Source organism: Mytilus galloprovincialis, chromosome 3 (assembly GCF_965363235.1).
Source record: "Mytilus galloprovincialis chromosome 3, xbMytGall1.hap1.1, whole genome shotgun sequence".
Classification (NCBI taxonomy): domain Eukaryota; kingdom Metazoa; phylum Mollusca; class Bivalvia; order Mytilida; family Mytilidae; genus Mytilus; species Mytilus galloprovincialis.
Genome location: NC_134840.1, coordinates 16,343,988 through 16,363,202, shown reverse-complemented (window position 1 = coordinate 16,363,202; position 19,215 = coordinate 16,343,988). Strand labels below are relative to the sequence as shown.

Genomic DNA, 19,215 nt, shown 5'->3' with positions numbered 1-19,215 from the left:
AAGGGAGATAATTTCAATTGACGTAATAGATAAGGGAGATAATTCCAATTGACGTGATAAAAATTGTACTGATATTTATTAGGACAATATCAGCCAATCAAATTGCGAGAAATTATTCTAAATCAGGATAATAAAGTTTATTAGTATTCCTGCCTATCTGATAAAAAAACCTTTTCACATCAGGACAATAAAATTTTTGAGTAGGCAGCTATTTTCTGGTAGGTAGATAGGGTAAGGGCAAACAGACATATTCTTTTTTATAGCCTAACTATCTGTCATAGGTTCATTGTCCTGGATCTTATTTTCATGTTTCAGTGACTACTTGTAAAAAATAAATAGTTTTTTGGTCATGTGAAAATATATGGGATCCTTGCAAAGTTTACATGTTTATCCTGGACCTAATTTCATTCATCAGTAATAAATGTGTTAATTTTTTGGTGGTCTGAGTGAAGACTGTATTACAGAAACTATAAGCAAAGGTCAACTATATTTGGTGTATGGATAGATTTTAAAGTAAACATGTCTGTCTGGCAGGGTTAATTTGACCATGACCTCATTTACATTGATCATTTATATTGGAAAGATTATGTGATACTTTTAGTAAAACCTTCATATTACAAACTTTCAACACTTAATTTTGTGAGTTTAAACCATGCACATGGAATTTGACTATAATCTCAAATGACTGGGATTGTCAAGTTTCCAGTCAAACGTCTATGGTTCTCTCTGTACACTCTAACTTCCTGCTAAAAACAGAACACCCCAAAATAGCCATTATCACACCACTGGTAAAATATCACGTTGTGATTCGTTTAGCGTCGTCACATGGTGACCCCCTATGCAGTGTTCTCCCCAGATATTTTATTTAGCATCCTGAATAACAGGAGAAATTGAAACACCATCTTGTTTCTAAAAGTTATAGCATCACATCCATAACATAATCTTTAAGAAAACTACTTCAGATAACATCACATTTAAGATTATAGCATCACATTAGCCTGATGCTAAAAGGCCCTTGGGAGAACTCTGCTATGAGACTGTACCGTACGTCACCGTAGGGGGTTAGTAAATTTCATAGGGGGTTCATGACGCGTTAATGGTGATGTCATCTATTGATGTTGTTGTGTTTCATTGTTTATTTTTCAACAAAATGCAGCAGAAAAAGTCCAGCGTGCGATAAATTTGTTATACAGTTAATTACTGACCCCCTACAAACCCATAGAGGGTGAATAAAATCCATAGGGGATTCGGCCTCCGTTCTCACATAGATTTTACTAACCCTCTATGGATCCTTAGGGGGTCAGTAGCGAACCATATAACTTATAATAGTGCTGAAAGTGGTGTAAAACTCCATAAATCAATCAATCAGCTTTAATTCAGGAGGGGTGGGGGAGATCACAGTTTTCACTTTTCCATATCATACTGCAGAATTAGAAAATTAACATCATTTTAAAACAGGACAGTTAAACAAATGTGTTGGAATTTTCCTTTGAAAAACTAACTGTTTAAATCATAGGTTTCAAATAGAGGTGTTGATTATATTTTTTTATTTGATTCTATCCAAAATAGACCCTTTTATCATATGTTTAGTAGTAAATACAGTTTTTTTGCATATTTGATAAATAGCCTGCTGTTTAATCAATATCGCGCAACTTTGATGCACACCCTTTATCGCATAGCATACCCTTTATCACACTCCTATTTTTTTTTTTTTTTTTTTTTTTTTTTTTTTTTTTTTTTTTTTTTTTTTTTTTTTTTTTTTTTTTCTTTATACATAAAGTCAGTTTTTTTTTTTTTTTTGGGGATGATACGACATATGATGCAGATTTTGCCATGTATTATTCTCTATTTATCTGATCATCATTAGCCCACTCATAGTTAATTCCAATCAATATAAATTAAAATTATCAATATTTAATGATGTAAACATCTTTGTAATATTTTTCATGTTCAAAGCAATGTAAATTTATTAGAACATCATTATAAATCAATAAATCATTGAAATATTTTAATTTGATTAATTTGCTGCAGATGGCAAGGTTCTCAACATACATTGATCTTGTTCCTGATCTAATCAGAGTCTACCTGGAAACATGGGGAAAGGTTACCACTCCAGGAATATCATTACAACTTTATCAAAGCTAATAGATTAAAAACATAATGGAAAATGGCTTTGGAGCAGACAGTTAACCTGACTTTAAAATGTCAAATTGATATCTCTATTTGGAGAATCACAGATTTTGAAAATAAAGCCAATTAAAAAGCAGCATTGCTACATCATTAAAAATCTATTTCTATGATGTGTATCAGTATGAATCATGCACTTTCAGGTACAAATAGTCTTTGATGTCTCAGGTAGAAAATTATATTCGTTATCTCACCTGAACAGACAAGGTATTGGAAATGCAATTTACTCCTTTAGGAACTTCATTATCTTAGAAGACCTAATCACTTGTGACTTAATCATCTGACTTTTTTTCTACTTTGTTATTGACTTATTATAGCTACTTTCTATATAAAGAGAATTTTTGTTGTTATAAATGGATTTTGAGAAAGGTTTTTGCAACAAGTTTACGAAATAATCTTACAAAAGCAAGTACCTTGAAAGGTTTTATTTGGCTCAATAAATTGGCCATAAACAATCATATTTTTTTTATATTTCAGAAGAAATACGACTTGATAAAGGAATTTTTCTGTAAAGTCATTAAAATGGCATCATAAGGCATTATTGCCTAATTTCAGCACAAATTTGTTAACCTAAGGAGGGCGCACTATGTTTGCACGCATTTGGGGATTAAAATGTTTTACGTTTGCGCCCAGCTTTCGGTTACATTTGCGTGCATTCATTTTACAGGTAAACTCAGGTAAAAATATAAATGAAGATTAAATCAAATTGTAATTGACTATATATTGTTTTTATACGACCGCAAAATTTTAATTTTTCGTCGTATATTGCTATCAGGTTGGCGTCGTCGTCTGCGTTGTCGTCGTCCTCGTCGTTGTCGTCGTCGTCGTCGTCGTCGTCGTCCGAATACTTTTAGTTTTCGCACTCTAACTTTAGTAAAAGTGTATAGAAATCTATAAAATTTTAACACAAGGTTTATGACCACAAAAGGAAGGTTGGGATTGATTTTAGGAGTTTTGATCCCAACATTTTTAGGAATTAGGGGCCAAAAAGGGCCCAAATAAGCATTTTCTTGGTTTTCGCATAATAACTTAAGTTTTAAGTAAATAGAAATCTATGAAATTTTGACACAAGGTCTATGACCACAAAAGAAAGGTTGGGATTGATTTTGGGAGTTTTGGTTCTAACAGTTTAGGAATTAAGGGCCAAAAAAGGGCCCAAATAAGCATTATTCTTGGTTTTCGCACAATAACTTTAGTTTAAGTAAATAGAAATCAATGAAATTTAAACACAAGGTTTATGACCACAAAAGGAAGGTTGGTATTGATTTTGGGAGTTGAGGTCTGAACAGTTTAGGAATTAGGGGCCAAAAAGGGGCCCAAGTAATCATTATTCTTGGTTTTTGCACTATAACTTTAGTTTAAGTAAATAGAAATCTATGAAATTTAAATACAAGGTTTATGACCACTAAATGAAGGTTGGGTTTGATTTTGGGAGTTTTGGTCCCAACAGTTTAGGAATAAGGGGCCCAAAGGGTCCAAAATTGAACTTAGTTTGATTTCATCAAAAATTGAATAATTGGGGTTCTTTGATATGCTGAATCTAACTGTGTATGTAGATTCTTAATTTTTGGTCCCGTTTTCAAATTGGTCTACATTAAGGTTCAAAGGGTCCAAAATTAAACTTAGTTTGATTTTGACAAAAATTGAATCCTTGGGGTTCTTTGATATGCGTAATCTAAAAATGTACTTAGATTTTTGATTATTGGCCCATTTTTCAAGTTGGTCCAAATCGGGTCCAAATTAAACTTTGTTTGATTTCATCAAAAATTGAATAATTGGGGTTCTTTGATATGCCAAATCTTACTGTGTATGTAGATTCTTAATTTTTAGTCCAGTTTTCAAATTGGTCTACATTAAAGTCCAAAGGGTCCAAAATTAAACTAAGTTTGATTTCAACAAAAATTGAATTCTTAAGCTTTTTTGATATGCTGAATCTAAACATGTACTTAGATTTTTGATTATGGGCCCAGTTTTCAAGTTGGTTCAAATCAGGATCCAAAATTATTATATTAAGTATTGTGCAATAGCAAGAGATTTTCAATTGCACAGTATTCAGCGATAGCAAAAAATCTTCAATTGCACAGTATTGTGCAATAGCAAGAAATTTTCAATTGCACAGTATTGTGCAATAGCAAGAAATCTTCAATTGCACAGTATTGTGCAATAGCAAATATTTTCAATTGCACAGTATTGCGCAATAGCAAGAAATATCTAATTGCACAATATTGTGCAATAGCAAGAAATTTTCAATTGATTGGAGTTATCTTTCTTTGTCCAGAATAGTAGTTGAATCAACTTAAATCATTGTTTTATACAATATACACTGTATATTCACTTTTACTACCAACTGATAAATTAAAACAATCTCTACCATTCAGTGATAACAAGCACCTTTTGTTACATTTTAATATTTTATGATGTATTTAAATGAGTAGTTATTGTTGCAAACTCCATTAGAAATTTGAATTGAGATCAGTTTTGGAAAAAGGGAAAGGGGGATGTGAAAAAAAAAATGGTGGGGGGGGGGGTTAAATTTTTCTCATTTCAGATTTCATAAATAAAAAGAAAATTTCTTCAAACATTTTTTTGAGAGGATTAATATTCAACAGCATAGTGAATTGCTCAAAGGAAAAAAAAGTATTTTAAGTTCATTAGACCACATTCATTCTGTGTCAGAAATCTATGCTGTGTCAACTATTTAATCACAATCAAAATTTAGAGCTGAATCCAGCTTGAATGTTGTGTCCATACTAATGCCCCAACCGTTCAGGGTTCAACTTCTGCGGTTGTATAAAGCTGTGCCCTACGGAGCATCTGGTTATTTTTATAATAAATATGACTATCAGTTATTAAATTATTAATTTTGAAAATATTTCTTTATTCAAATTATCTATTGTCCATATTGAATTCTAAAACCAATTATAAAGTGATCATTGTAGACTCAAATTAGTTCGTGAAGTTACACCAAGGTACAAACATGGATTTTCGGCATGTATAGACATGTAAATTAAGTAATGAATTTATCAATACATTTACCTTTATTTAAAATTAGCTATGTTTTAACATTTTAACATTTTCATCTGTATATATTTCTAGGATTTAGTGCTTGTGTATAATAAAACGGACTTATCTTGCTCAAAATCCCACTTCCACCTCTTCGTTGGTGAGCAAGGGACTAAGACTAACGGAATGAGTAAATATACTTGTAAATAATTGAACAAATTATAAATAAATAAATATTATTACCTGTATTTTACCTGAGTTTACCTGTCAAAAAAATGCGCGCAATTGTAATCAAAAGCTGTGCGCAAATGTAATGATTTTTGTGTGCAAATGTAATGGTAATGCGTGCAAACGTAATGCACCGCCTTAGGAACACTATTACATTGAAATTGTTTTAAAATGTTTAAAACAGGTAGACAATACTTAAAGGGGCATAAGCTGCCAAATTTGATTTATTGCATATATGATAACCTATGTATCTTAATTATTAAAAGTCTTAAATAAACAATTAAAAATGCTTAGGCTACATAAGAAGTATCATTATTTCATGTGTATTTTAGTCTAGACGCCATCTAATTTACCATTAAGGTGACCTATGAAAACTGACGATGGTTATTATAGCCCCAAAATAAACATAGATAAAAATAAATAGCAGACTCTTGCAATTGGATTTTTCTAGGCATACTTGATTTTGTATCGGTTAAAAATATTAAGTTAATCATGGTTTTAACCTGTATCAGTATCAGGGTTCTTACCAATGTTTCTTAGCTATTTTTCCAAAATTTAACCAAACTGGCTTCTAAAAGTGAATTATTATTTCACAATTTCACTTCCATTAATGATTGAACACAAACAAACAAAAAATCATATTTTTTTTTATTCCTTGCAGCTAATGCATTTTTGAAAGCAGATCCCCCAAAAATATATTTTTGTGTGAGGTAATAACTCTATGTCATGATGCTTTAAAATTTCGTAGTTTAATTTATTTTTAAAACAAACATTTTATGAATATATAGCATGCAAAAAGCAATTACTTGAAACAAGACTAATAATGTTCTGTTGAAGTAGATACATTCAACATTCAATTCTGTGAATTTTAAAAAAATTACCCATATTTATTTTATCCACTGTAATGGATTTTTAGATCATTTACTGCCGAACATTAAATGCGTTGACACAAGCCATGCAGCCTTTTATATGACAAGCTGTTATTTTCTTTTCTTCACAAAGGAAACTAATTTAATGACATAGAGTCTACAGACATACCACAAAGGATTCTAGACTGAACATCCGGACAAAATATTTACAATTTCCGACTAGAATCTGATTGCATTAAGCAGTGCATGTCATATATAGATTTTCTTGGTTTTAGTCCGGATTATTGGTGAATTAAAACAAAGAAGAGAAGCTTTATCTGACAAAATATTAAATTAATGTAAAATTATCAATCTAGTAAAGTAAAGAAAATGTTTTTGAGACATTGTTGGAGCATTAATTGTTCTGAGTATAGACAAGATGTGCACGTACTCAACAGTGCCTACCACAGAGAACAACACCCAAGTTTTAGTGAACACTTTAGTATGTAAACAATGATGACTACTTACAGGATTAATGACTATGTACTCTCCTGTAACTAAAAAAAAATTCACTAGAATAAAATACTTCATACTTTTTAATATTTCTTACATAATTTATCATTTTTGAAGAATATAAATATAATTTGTGCATGACAGCTTAGATTGATACACTCTGAAACAGTAAGAGATTGGTGTTTTTATATGTGTTGAGCAACAAACCGGATGATTATAAACCACACATACTGACAGAATGGTGGTCATTCCTTGCTGTATATCATATTTGTTTTTCTTTTTTGTTGTTTTGTACATAAATCAGGACGTTGGTTTTCTATTTTGAATTGTTTCAGTTTGTTATGTATGTCAGGGCCATTTATAGCTTGCTATTAGTATAGAGTATAGGGTTTGTGCACTGTTCACTGTTGAAGGTTGTACGGTTACCTATACTAGTGTTTTCTAACATCTACATCATTGGTCTCTGGTGGATAGTTGTCTCACTGGCAATCATATCAGTATTGGATATTTCACTTAAAGGTCAAATAGGCAGTATGTATATATTTGAGGGACTCTTTGGTAAAAATGTTAGGTAAAATTCTTCCATTACACTGATCTTAATATAGAAATAGGTTAGGAAATCACACAGATTTGTTTTTACCCTTAAAAAGATTTGCCATACTAACATGGATCTCACAATATAAAGAGGCGATAATGTAATCCAATAATATTATGACCTTATTTCCATAATGCTTCAGTCAGTTGGCTTCCAGCATCATACTTGATGCTGATACTTGATGTTATGTAATATTTTTTATCAAGTTGTTTAATGTGTTTTTTGTCAGTTGATCTGTACAACAGTGCTTGACATACTATTGGCATTGATATTTCATTCACTGGCTGTTATCCTTTTGTCTGAAATATTAGATTATTCATTGTTAAAAAAAAATGTCCATTGAAACTAGAAACCTCTTGTTTAGAACAAGTATAATGTTACATTGAGCCTAGAAATCACCATTAAATGTTAATTCCATTATAGAACAAAAGCTGTATAGATATAATGACACCACAGATCATATATCTACTAAGGGATTTCCTAATCCAATTCTAACAAATATGTTGTTAGTCTGAACTTTTTTCCTGTTGCTAAATAAATAATTCATTGTGTTGTTTCATTTGTCTTTATTACAATAAAGTAGTGCACATGAATTAATGAGATTACTAGAGGCATCATCGAGGCAGCATCGGTACTTAAGTATAATGTTGATCAATACTTAACATCTAAATTCTATTTCCACGAGATTTAAGTACTAAGAGTGCATCTGATTGAAGTTCTATTAGGGTTTACTTTTTAAAAATTGAGACTTGAATGGGAGTTGTCTCATTGGCACTCATACCACATCTTCTTTTATCTATCTGAGGGCTGCAGAATATAAGAAAAGAGGTAAGTTGACCTTTTAAAGGTGACAACCCTACCATGTTTTAAAAAAATAAATAATACACATTATTTAAGTTTTTGAAAGTGTGGGGTGAGACAACAACACAACGAAACTTAAAACCAAAGGACTTTAAAGGTCTTCAGAAATAGGTATATAATATTATATTGATAGACAAAAGGAACTAATCTCATTCAGTTCAATTAAAAGGCAAATTAAGACAAATGGTAATTTGAGTTTTATATCAATAAAACAGAAACCCAGATAATCAAAAGACATCCAAAGCGCAATATTAAAACAGTCTTCAACACTAGATAGTTGTCTATAAACAAAATGTCTAGTTATGAAAAATATATATCTCAGTGTCTTAAAAAAATATTGTGAATAAACAGACATCAACTAACAGTTAATTAAAAAAAAGGGAGACAACTATTCCTCTAGGACCAAATGGTGTGGATATTAGTAACGATAGGCAACAGTTCTTTCTTCAACAGTGAACAAACCCCATAAAACATAGCAATCAGGGGCAGGTCCAGGTAAGGGCGTAATGGGTATATGCCCCAACCCTTTTAAAAAGATAAAAATAAAAATAAAAATATTGTAATCTGGTAATCTTGTATTGGATATGGCAATTTTTTCATATTCTTTAATTAAACACATAATTACTGATTTCTTTTATAATTATTCCCTGACTTAGACACCTTTTAAAACAACCAAAACAGTAAGTAATTTTGTACATGAAATGATTGTTTTGTGCGACACTTCCCCAATGGCCATTCTAGATCAACATCTATCCGGGGGATACTCACTGTAAATATGATACTGGGGCGGATATGTTCAAACAAACAGGGTTGCATTTTCAGCTAAATTGTCTGAAATTGGGTTATGTTTTTTTCCCCTTGCATTGGAAGGTTTTGATTTGACTATCTAGAACGGGGTATTATAAATACAATGTTACACTATTGTTTCAGATAAGGGTGAATGTTTGGTACCATTAAAACATTTAAACCTGCTGCAATTGTTTGCATCTGTCCTAAGTCAGGAATCTGATGTTCAGTAGTTGTTGTTTGTTGATTTGTTTCTGGACTATAGTATAAGTTTAATATAAAACTGGCAAGAATTGACTACCTGTTTCAGCAATATCTAAGACAAGTTCTATAATATTGGCGCATTGACTTCTTTAAAAAGAGTTATGTATGCCCTTGGAAGTATAAAATAAGTGCCAAAAAAGGGGGGATTAGAAATCTGTTCTTCTTATTGATTCAAGAATTGATTGGCAAGGGAGATAAGTCATGAAAAGCAAGTTTATACTATATTTTTGTTGGACTAACAAATATTGGTCTAATAACTTTTCTTACACAAAAGTCTGTATCTCATAAAATGCTAATATTGTAGCCTTTGAGAAGAACAATAGTATTTTTTAATCTACAGTATGGATATATTTATAAGAGAGAATTGTCTGTGGCTTATACTTTAGCAATTTCAAATGTAGACAGCCAGACAATGAGATTAATTATAATACAACATGACAGCTTTATAGTTAGGATGGTATTAAGATAACATGTCATTATTTCGGAGCCATTACAATCAAATAAAAGAAAATAATTTCCATTAATGAAGCAATAAAATCTAGAAGACTTCTGTGATACAATTCAGTAATAGTTAAGAGGTTATACAATAGATATGATCACATTAATAATTCTATTATTCCATCCTTCATATTTCTTAGAATTGTGCAGTATATGCACATCTTTCTAATGTTTTGACAAATAATGGCTGTAGAAATATTGACAGAAAGTACATCCTAATCGGATATGTCCTAAGACTATAAAAAGCATGAAGTGAGAAGAACATATATACTTGACACATATGAGATATGATGATTATGTTTTGTCTTGTCTGAAAAGAAAGGCATATATATGTATGAAGGTGAGACATGACAATCCTTAGATCTGCTGGTGTCTACAATTGAGTTCAGTTTGTGGTTATTTTTTTAGAAATCTGTATCTTTGTCAACCATTCAGGGAATCTTACATAACTTGATATAGGCTTCTTCATGATTAAGTGAGCACACCAGAGAGACCTTTGAATTTTTTGTCTCATTTTTAGCTCACCTGGTCCAAAGGACCAAGTGAGCTTTTCTAATCACTTGTCGTCAGTCATAGTCATAATGGTCGTCCATTAACTTTTACGAAAATCTTTTCCTCTGAAACTACTGTGCCAAATAAAACCAAACTTGGTCTAAATCATCCTAAGGGTATCTTGTTTAAATAATGTATCTGATGACCCCACCAATTAACCAAAATGGCCACCATTCGCTAAAAATTGAATATGGGGTAAATTGCAGTTTTTGGCTTACAGCTCTGAAACTTGAGCATTAGAGCAAATCTGATAGAGTATTATTGTTCATCGGGTCAAGACCTATTTGCCTTGAAATTTTCAGACGCATCAGACAATCTGTTGTTGGGTTGCTGCCCCTAAATTGGTAATTTTAAGGAAATTTTGCAGTTTTGGGTTATTTTCTTTAATATTATAATAGATAGAAATAAACTGTAAACAGCAAAATTGTTCAGCAAAGTTAAATCTGCAAACAAGTCAAACCACAATGATCAATTGATCCCTTTACCAGGTTATATCCTTTACAGTCAATTTTTGACAATTTTTTGAGAACTTTTGTTATCTTTAACAAAAATCTTTTCTTCTGAAACTAGTGAGACCCATTTAACTAACCTTGGCCACAGTCATCATTTAGGTATCTAGTTAAAAAATGTGTCAGATAACCCTGCCTTCCAACCAACATGGCTGACATTGTTAAAAATAGAACATAGGGGTAAAAAGCAATTTTGTCTATTAATTTTAGAACTGTTATAAATAGGAAATTTATATTCAGAATAATGAGCTCAACTTATTGTCCATATATATGTCAAAACTGTTTGACAAATTCTTATAGGAGTTATAATGCCCATAAATGACAAATTTACAATTTTTTTTCTTATTTTTTTTGCACTTTATTGTGAAACTATGATTGAGAGATTGCGTCTTATTTGTTGATTGCAGTTGGTTTTTGTTTTGTTTCATGTGGAGATATAGTGTGATTTTGTTTTTCTTTTGATGTGTTTGCATCTTAGATTGGGATTGCACTGAGTTATTTCATGATTTCTTTTTTGCTATATTTTCGATACATTTTTATTGCCCCACCTACGATAGTAGAGAGGCATTATGTTTTCTGGTCTGTGCGTCCGATCGTTCGTTCGTCCCGCTTCAGGTTAAAGTTTTTGGTCAAGGTAGTTTTTGATGAAGTTGAAGTCCAATCAACATGATCAACTTGAAACTTTAGTAAACATGTTCCCTATGATATGATCTTTCTAATTTTAACGCCAAATTAAAGTATTGACCCCAATTTCACGGTCCACTGAACATGTAAAATGATAGTGCGAGTGGGGCATCCGTGTACTATGGACACATTCTTGTTAGTCTATCTTATAGCATCTTACAATTGGCTCACTCTATTTTTCTCATACATGCTCACTATTACAAGTCAAGTACTACAGTAGTACACCGGTGTCTTCATATTTCATGTACTACACATGCGTATATATATTACTCGAATGTGAAACATGCAACAATACTCTACCAAAGCAAGCCAGGAAACAATCCATCAACATGGAAGTAAGTTAATCATTTAACTTTAAAGGGGGTATGGTTTTCTTGTCTGAGCGCGACCATTTATTGTCCGCCTCCACCAATCAAATATTTTTTTCTTTCAAAACTTAACACTTTAAGGTTTAAGAAGATCAGAATTCATAATATTTTTTCTGGTTTTAACTTTTACCTGACAACAATATTTTTTCGAACGAATTTTGGATCAGACGATATTTTTTTTGAATGAATCTTACCCCTCACTCTTTTTCACAATTTGAAGTTAAATTTTCGTTCCCGTATGTAAATAACCAGCACAAAGACTCTTTTTTTTTTTTTATACATTTGAAGACTTTCGTCGCACTGTTCAAACCAATATTCAGTGGCGGATCTAGAATTTTACATTAGGAGGGAAGGGGAGCTCGCTCCAGTCATGCTTCAGTGATTCCCTATGTTTAATCAAACATATTTTTCCGAAGAAAGCACCTCCCCGAATCCGCCTTTATTCTTTAAAACGTTGTTCTTATACATACTTACCTCCATGTTATTGTCTCAAGTCTTCAGTCTTTGCACCAAACACTTACAATCATTCAGCCAAGCCGTTGCTAAGACGGTGCTTAAAAGAGCAGCGGCTTGGATTAAAATTGTACTTACTAGACAGTTTTTGATAATCTGTTACAGTTTTGTACAAGAGTTAGTCCTTTGTTGTTTTAATAATAAAAACGGAACTATTATGATGTTATGGGAAATATCGAGTTTGCTTGATATTGACAAATCAAAAATTCAAGTCACATGGTAATGGTAATTGGGATGCTTAAACCTTTGACATATTTTGTAAGTTGAAAAATGAACATACTTATTTAAAGACATTTTGTGAGTGTTAACATTTACGGTTGACTGGCATATTTTATGTAGAATGTACAACCTGTTTTATTTAAAAAAAAAAAATGATTCTAAAAGATAACGAAAATTAAGCATATGCTCTTTTAACTGTTCTTTAACAGGGCTCCAATCTAAAAAAAAAAGAAGGGTTCAGATGATCAAGTTCTATGAAGAAGGAGAAAGGGGAAACCAATTGCACTGCTATATCATCTCAGAAATTATATAAATTATTACCATCAGTATTACAAGGCTATGAAGGATGCATTCACATCTCTTCTGTTATGGATACGTTTGACAAATTATGTATATAAAAAAAAAACAAGTTCCTTTTGTGGCATAACTTTATTCATATAGATTATTTCTCCTACATATCTTTATATATTGCTTTCTTTAGTTCGAATTGGAATCTCAGATAAGCATCTGGTACTTTAAAACCTCTCCTCTCTGTTCTATGCCTCTGGTCGACATGTGTACTTCAGAATAATTCCTGACTGTCGGATGTATAGCAGAACTTTCACATAACTTCTTGATAAAACTGCTGTCTATCTCCCTTTTCGACACTGCAAACATAAAAATCGAACAGGCAATTAAAGAGGGGGTTGCAACCACATGTTCCCTGTACAAACGGATCGGAACTAAGAGCTCTTTCCCGGATCTGCCACTGGATTTATACATCAGATGCATCACAAAATATAAACATGTATAATTAAATATACTAGAATATGAAATAAAGAAAATTTAAAATATTAATCGAAAATGTTGAATTATAATTTATGTCGACGAAACCCAAAGTTCCTACTTAATTGGCCTTGTTTTCAAATCATATCAAATGTTTTCATTGGTCTTCACATGTTATAATAATGTAGGTTATTGCATATTCTTCAGAGCTGTATCTTGAACTAATGAATTGAAAAAGAGGGGATGGATATACGTACTAAACATTAAAAATTTTGTTTGTATTTTCAACATATTTAACAAACATGTGAGAAAAATTAGTTTTAGAATACGAAATATCTCTCTCATTCTGTAAACAGATATTGTAGGATTGTTAAGGTAGATTGGTGTTTTTGAACCCCCCCCCCCTTTTTTTTGTAATGTACACCACAAAAAACATTTAGTTAGGATAAAGAACTAATAAACGATATTCCTATAATGTAAGGCTTAAGAGTTTCATTTCATTTACATTCAACATGTTTATCGGATTTTTTTATATATCAATGTTGAACCGTTATTTTTTATCAGATTTTTTTTAACTACCAATGTCGAACCGTTGAACCGTTCAACATTGATAGTAAACAAAAGTTTGATAAAAAATGTTGAATGTAAATGATATGAACCTCCGGTCTTATATTAGAGGACAATATATAAGACTTCTGAGATTCATATCATTTACATTCAACGGTTTCATCGGATTTTTTTTTATTATTTTGAACCGTTCAACATCAATAGTAAAAAAAAATCCGATATAAAAACGTTGAATATAAGTGATATGAACCTCCGAAGTCTTATATAATAGTACTACGGTAAATAGAATAATTGAAATTCAGTTAATTGAGTGTGGGAGGCTATTTTAATCCACTTTATGAGAGTGTATTATATAATGTTACAATGTAACAAACCTATCGAACACACCGTGAAAAATAACATTATCTCCCCTGGAAATGCTTAACAACAAGATACAAAAAGCTGCTACCTTTTTTTGCCCTATATCACATAATTATGAAAACACATTACATAGATAGGGAATACTGTGCTTGTGTACATGTTTGAATGTGTAGGTGGCACACTCAGAACGATCGTCTCTAGGTTTTTTTTTTAAATTCGTCCCGGCCTTTCCGGGTTCACGTAGCAACACGTTTCTTTCCTTTCCAGCTATTCCTGATTATGAATAAATCCAAAACATGCATTTATCCCAAAGCAACAACTATTAAACAACTCACCTATACCAATGGTGATCGTCTAATTCCTAGCTGATTCCTTTAATCGTACCTTTCTTGACGACACCCATCGTTGTAGCGTCTACCATTGGAGGTAGCGAAATTACATGATTTGACAGGAGAGCGAAATAAACAAGGGAAGCAATTTTATCGAACCGCATTCCGGACTGCATTATGATAGATAAATAAACAATCTAAATCACAAAAATGATCGGCAAGGCAAGATCTATTAATAAGTCAAAGAAAGTATATCAGTAATACAAGATCAACAAATACAGATTTTTGTCATGATCTAGTTCCGCCTACAATGTTGGAGAGTGTCCTTTGTTTGACATGCCCATATACCAAGGTGAGCAACACAAGCGCTTGAGAGCCTCTTAATATTTTCCTGACAAAATTGAATTCTTGTCTAAGATTTTCTTACCTATGGCATTATAAATAACCTCTTTTTAAATCTTTATGAAATTTCATTGTAATATTATAAAAGTACCATCTAGAGTCAAATTTAATGATTTTGTTTTTATTTTTTTTTTCTTCAATTAAGTAATAAATGGAAGTTGTTTTCTTTTGCAGTTAATTCATTGTCTAAATAGCTTATGTGAAGAATTGATACTCTACTCAAAACAAGATTCATCTCCTAGGATTCCCAGTTTACCTGCCAAAGGTTGTGGATCTCTCCAGGTACCTAGGATTCCCAGTTTACCTGCCAAAGGTTGTGGATCTCTCCAGGTACCTAGGATTCCCAGTTTTCCTGCCAAAGGTTGTGGATCTCTCCAGGTACCTAGGATTCCCAGTTTACCTGCCAAAGGTTGTGGATCTCTCCAGGTACCTAGGATTCCCAGTTTACCTGCCAAAGGTTGTGGATCTCTCCAGGTACCTAGGATTCCCAGTTTACCTGCCAAAGGTTGTGGATCTCTCCAGGTACCTAGGATTCCCAGTTTACCTGCCAAAGGTTGTGGATCTCTCCAGGTACCTAGGATTCCCAGTTTTCCTGCCAAAGGTTGTGGATCTCTCCAGGTACCTAGGATTCCCAGTTTACCTGCCAAAGGTTGTGGATCTCTCCAGGTACCTAGGATTCCCAGTTTACCTGCCAAAGGTTGTGGATCTCTCCAGGTACCTAGGATTCCCAGTTTTCCTGCCAAAGGTTGTGGATCTCTCCAGGTACCTAGGATTCCCAGTTTTCCTGCCAAAGGTTGTGGATCTCTCCAGGTACTCCAACTTCCTACACTCCAAAAAACCATTAAGGTACAGTCTGTAGTACTAGGTTTGAAATCTTCAGTGGTTAGCTTTGTCAAATCTTCTGCAAAGTTTACAAAACTTGTACAGAAGCTTGTTCATAATCAAGTGAAAGCAACGTGTCAAAAATACTGATTTTATTTTCTTCATTAACTGTATTTTTATACTGATAAATGAACTTCTTAACAAGTATTTATAATAGATCTTTTATATATTGTCTACAGCTATGTGTATTACACGAGTATATATAAAAAAGATGTGGTATGATTGCCAATGAGATAACTGTCCACAAGAGACCAAAATGATACAGACATTAACAACTATAGGTCACCGTACGACCTTCAACAATGAGCAAAGCCCATACCGCATAGTCAGCTATAAAAGTCCCTGATAAGACAATGTAAAACAATTCAAACGAGAAAACTAACGGCTATTTTTCATGCTGGTTTAATATAGAAATAAGACTAGTATGACTGCCAATAAGAACCAGAAACCAAAATGACATATAAGGTTAGCAACTATATGTCACTGTACAGCCTTCAACAATGAGCAAAAGCCATACTATATAGAGAGCAATAAAAGGTCCCAAAATGACAAAATATAAAACAATTAAAAAAGATAAATGATATAAAACAACAAATGACAACTACTGCGTTACATTACAGGCTCCTACCTGACTTTGGACAGACACATTGAGAATGTGGCTGGGTTGCAGATTGTCAAACCTTCCTTGGGACTGGTTTTATAGCCCAACGTGATATTAAATACTATTAAATTCAGATCAAAGGAATTAACTTGTCAGATTGATTCAAAGCATAAATCAAGTTTATATTTTCATACAGAAGAAAATAAATTTTCATTATGTTTTATTTGTATAAGTTATTAGAAATGCATTTGACAAATTTTGTCAGTTTACCTATTCTTTATTCTTTCATGACTTACAGGTCAGCTGTATATCAAATCAATTATTTCTTGGATCAGCAAGATCTTAATTTAGAAAGGGTCTATCCAAGTCAAAGAAGATAATTTACCTTTTTTTATGCGTTTTACAGTACATGCCAGTTAGATTATTAAGAAACTGTTAGATGTTTTAATGTTAGTCCTCTGAAATTGCAAAGAAATTTACTAACTAAGATAAAAAAAGAATAAAAATGGATATAATAATATACAGAGGTAAAAACCTTGGGTGTCAAGATCTACTATTTATCCTTAATTGCCAGACAATTATTTAGTAGAGTTATTGCCCTTTAATGGTAATTTTATGAACTTGTATCCTTTCATGCCATTTAGGGATAAAGAAAAACTAAACATAGAAATTTGAAAATAATAAGCAGATTTATATATCAACAAATGATTTCATTGATTGTTGATGATGAGGGGATGATAATATATGCTATTTGTTGGTCTTTGGTGAAAAAAATAAATAGTCCTGGTTCTAAATAAAAATATGATCCGGGCAGATCTGAAAATTCAAATTGAAGATCAGTACTGCATACTTTTACAAGATAAGCAATTCTGGTTTCCTGTAGCCTCTGGTTGATTCATTTAAAGAACACAATGCTGTAGTGTTGGTGATCTTGAAATTGTAAAATATGACATTGAATGGTTAATGCATACACGTAAAACATGATTCAGTGTAACTTATAGTAGATTTTACCATGTACATGTTAAAATTACTATTGATTTCATTTAATGAAGTTACCTTTTTAAAAACTTATAAAGATTGAGATCAGCTGTGCTTCACACTTAAATGAGAAATGATATCCAATTTATTTGATTTAAAAGCACTTTTTAAAGTACAGATTTTAATTTTATGATGCTATGTTTGAATAATATTATGAAGTACTAAAATTATGTAATGTTTGCTTTTTTCATTCAATGATGAGGTTTAAGTCTCTGTGTACCACTCCTTGCTCTAAAAAATAGGTTGATGATTATTTTATTTATTGTTGAGTCTGCAACATTTATGTCACGGAAGCAAGGCCTAGCCATTCTACATTCTGTCATCCTTGACGTTCATAGGTTTACAGTTAACTTTGTTAATTGGTCAACAATAGCTTTTCATGTCAAAGTACGTTTCTCAAATACTCTAATCAATAGTTTTGTATGGTGTACAAGTATGTCTATTGGGGTTCATCTGACATTGACCTCATTGTCATGGATCATTGATAATGTGAAGTTTATTTGATATCTATATAGTTACAACCACTAATTTGTCAGGTAAAGGGGGTTCTAAATACAGAAATATGTGAAAAAAAATTTTTAAAAAATCGTAGCACGGAAAATAAAAATCGGGGAAAAACAAAGCATGAGAGATAAAACTGTAAATATTAGGGAAAAAAGTACTAGAATTTATTACTTAGCAGTTTTTGGAGATCCTGCAGTCATTATAATGGACACAAAGACTCTGTGGTCACCTTTTAGTGTCCAATAGTCAATTTTAAAAAAAAAAAATATAATTATTCATAATTTGATAGCAATTTATATCCTGGGAAGATATAATTTAAAACAATCTCTGGACTGACTTTTGAATTAAGTCCCAGTTTACTTTTTAATTAAATGTGGGACAAGCAGGAGAAATTGAGATTACAGACACAAAACATGGAAAACAAATAAAGGGAAACATGAAGCATGCACCTCAAGCCTAACACAGATGAAACATTAAAACATGAAAACAGGTTACATAAAAAGGCCAAAAATGTTGCACGAAATTAACCCTTTACCACCATCAGATATTCATCATAACATTTAATCATGATAGTTAAAGTGACTTTTCAGTGTGTAATTCAAGGGACGGAAAAATGGTCTTACATAGATATCCTGAAATTGTTACTAAAATCAGTGCAATAATGATTTAATATAAAAAAGTGATAAAACTCTATTGTCAACACTAAAACAATAAATATTCCCAATTCTTTTGAATTGAGCAAACCTTACAAATATCTGAATGAATAATGAAATGAAAAACTGAGCAAGTTTTGCATGTTAGTGTCACATTTGTTAATACCCAAGGGAGCCTCTTGTTGTATAACCAATTCAAAAATAAATTATGTAATCTCATTTCTTTGTTTTCTCCAAAATTTCAGACCCAAACCTTTTCTATTGAGTCATAAAAGTGGATGTCTCAAAAACACAAACAAGAGACGTGGAGAAAGCTTGAATAATCTGTCAAAATGAATTAATGAGGCAGCTCTAAGCTCTGAGAAAGACTTTTTTGAAGTTGCACTACACCTTGACCTGCAGCAGATTAATTTGCTGTCGCCATTATTACATCATATTCAAATGTAACGATATTATGCTTTAATCTATTTTTAAATTTTCAGAAAT

At 31.9% G+C, this 19,215-nt stretch overlaps 2 long non-coding RNA genes across 3 annotated transcripts in view; one reads left to right on the top strand and one right to left on the bottom strand.

Annotated features, from left to right (window-relative positions):
• The window catches only part of LOC143067269 (uncharacterized), an 87,245-nt gene extending 71,674 nt beyond the window's left edge, over positions 1-15,571 (top strand). For both annotated transcript variants that reach the window (XR_012975901.1, XR_012975902.1), the window contains one exon: positions 15,226-15,571. This is a non-coding gene — a long non-coding RNA (uncharacterized LOC143067269). The remainder of the gene's footprint in view (positions 1-15,225) is intronic.
• LOC143067271 (uncharacterized) lies at positions 12,772-14,897 on the bottom strand. Its single transcript, XR_012975907.1, has 2 exons — positions 14,656-14,897; positions 12,772-13,275 (listed from the first exon to the last, which is right to left on the bottom strand). It is a non-coding gene; the product is annotated as an uncharacterized LOC143067271 (long non-coding RNA).
• Positions 15,572-19,215: the final 3,644 nt, after the last annotated feature.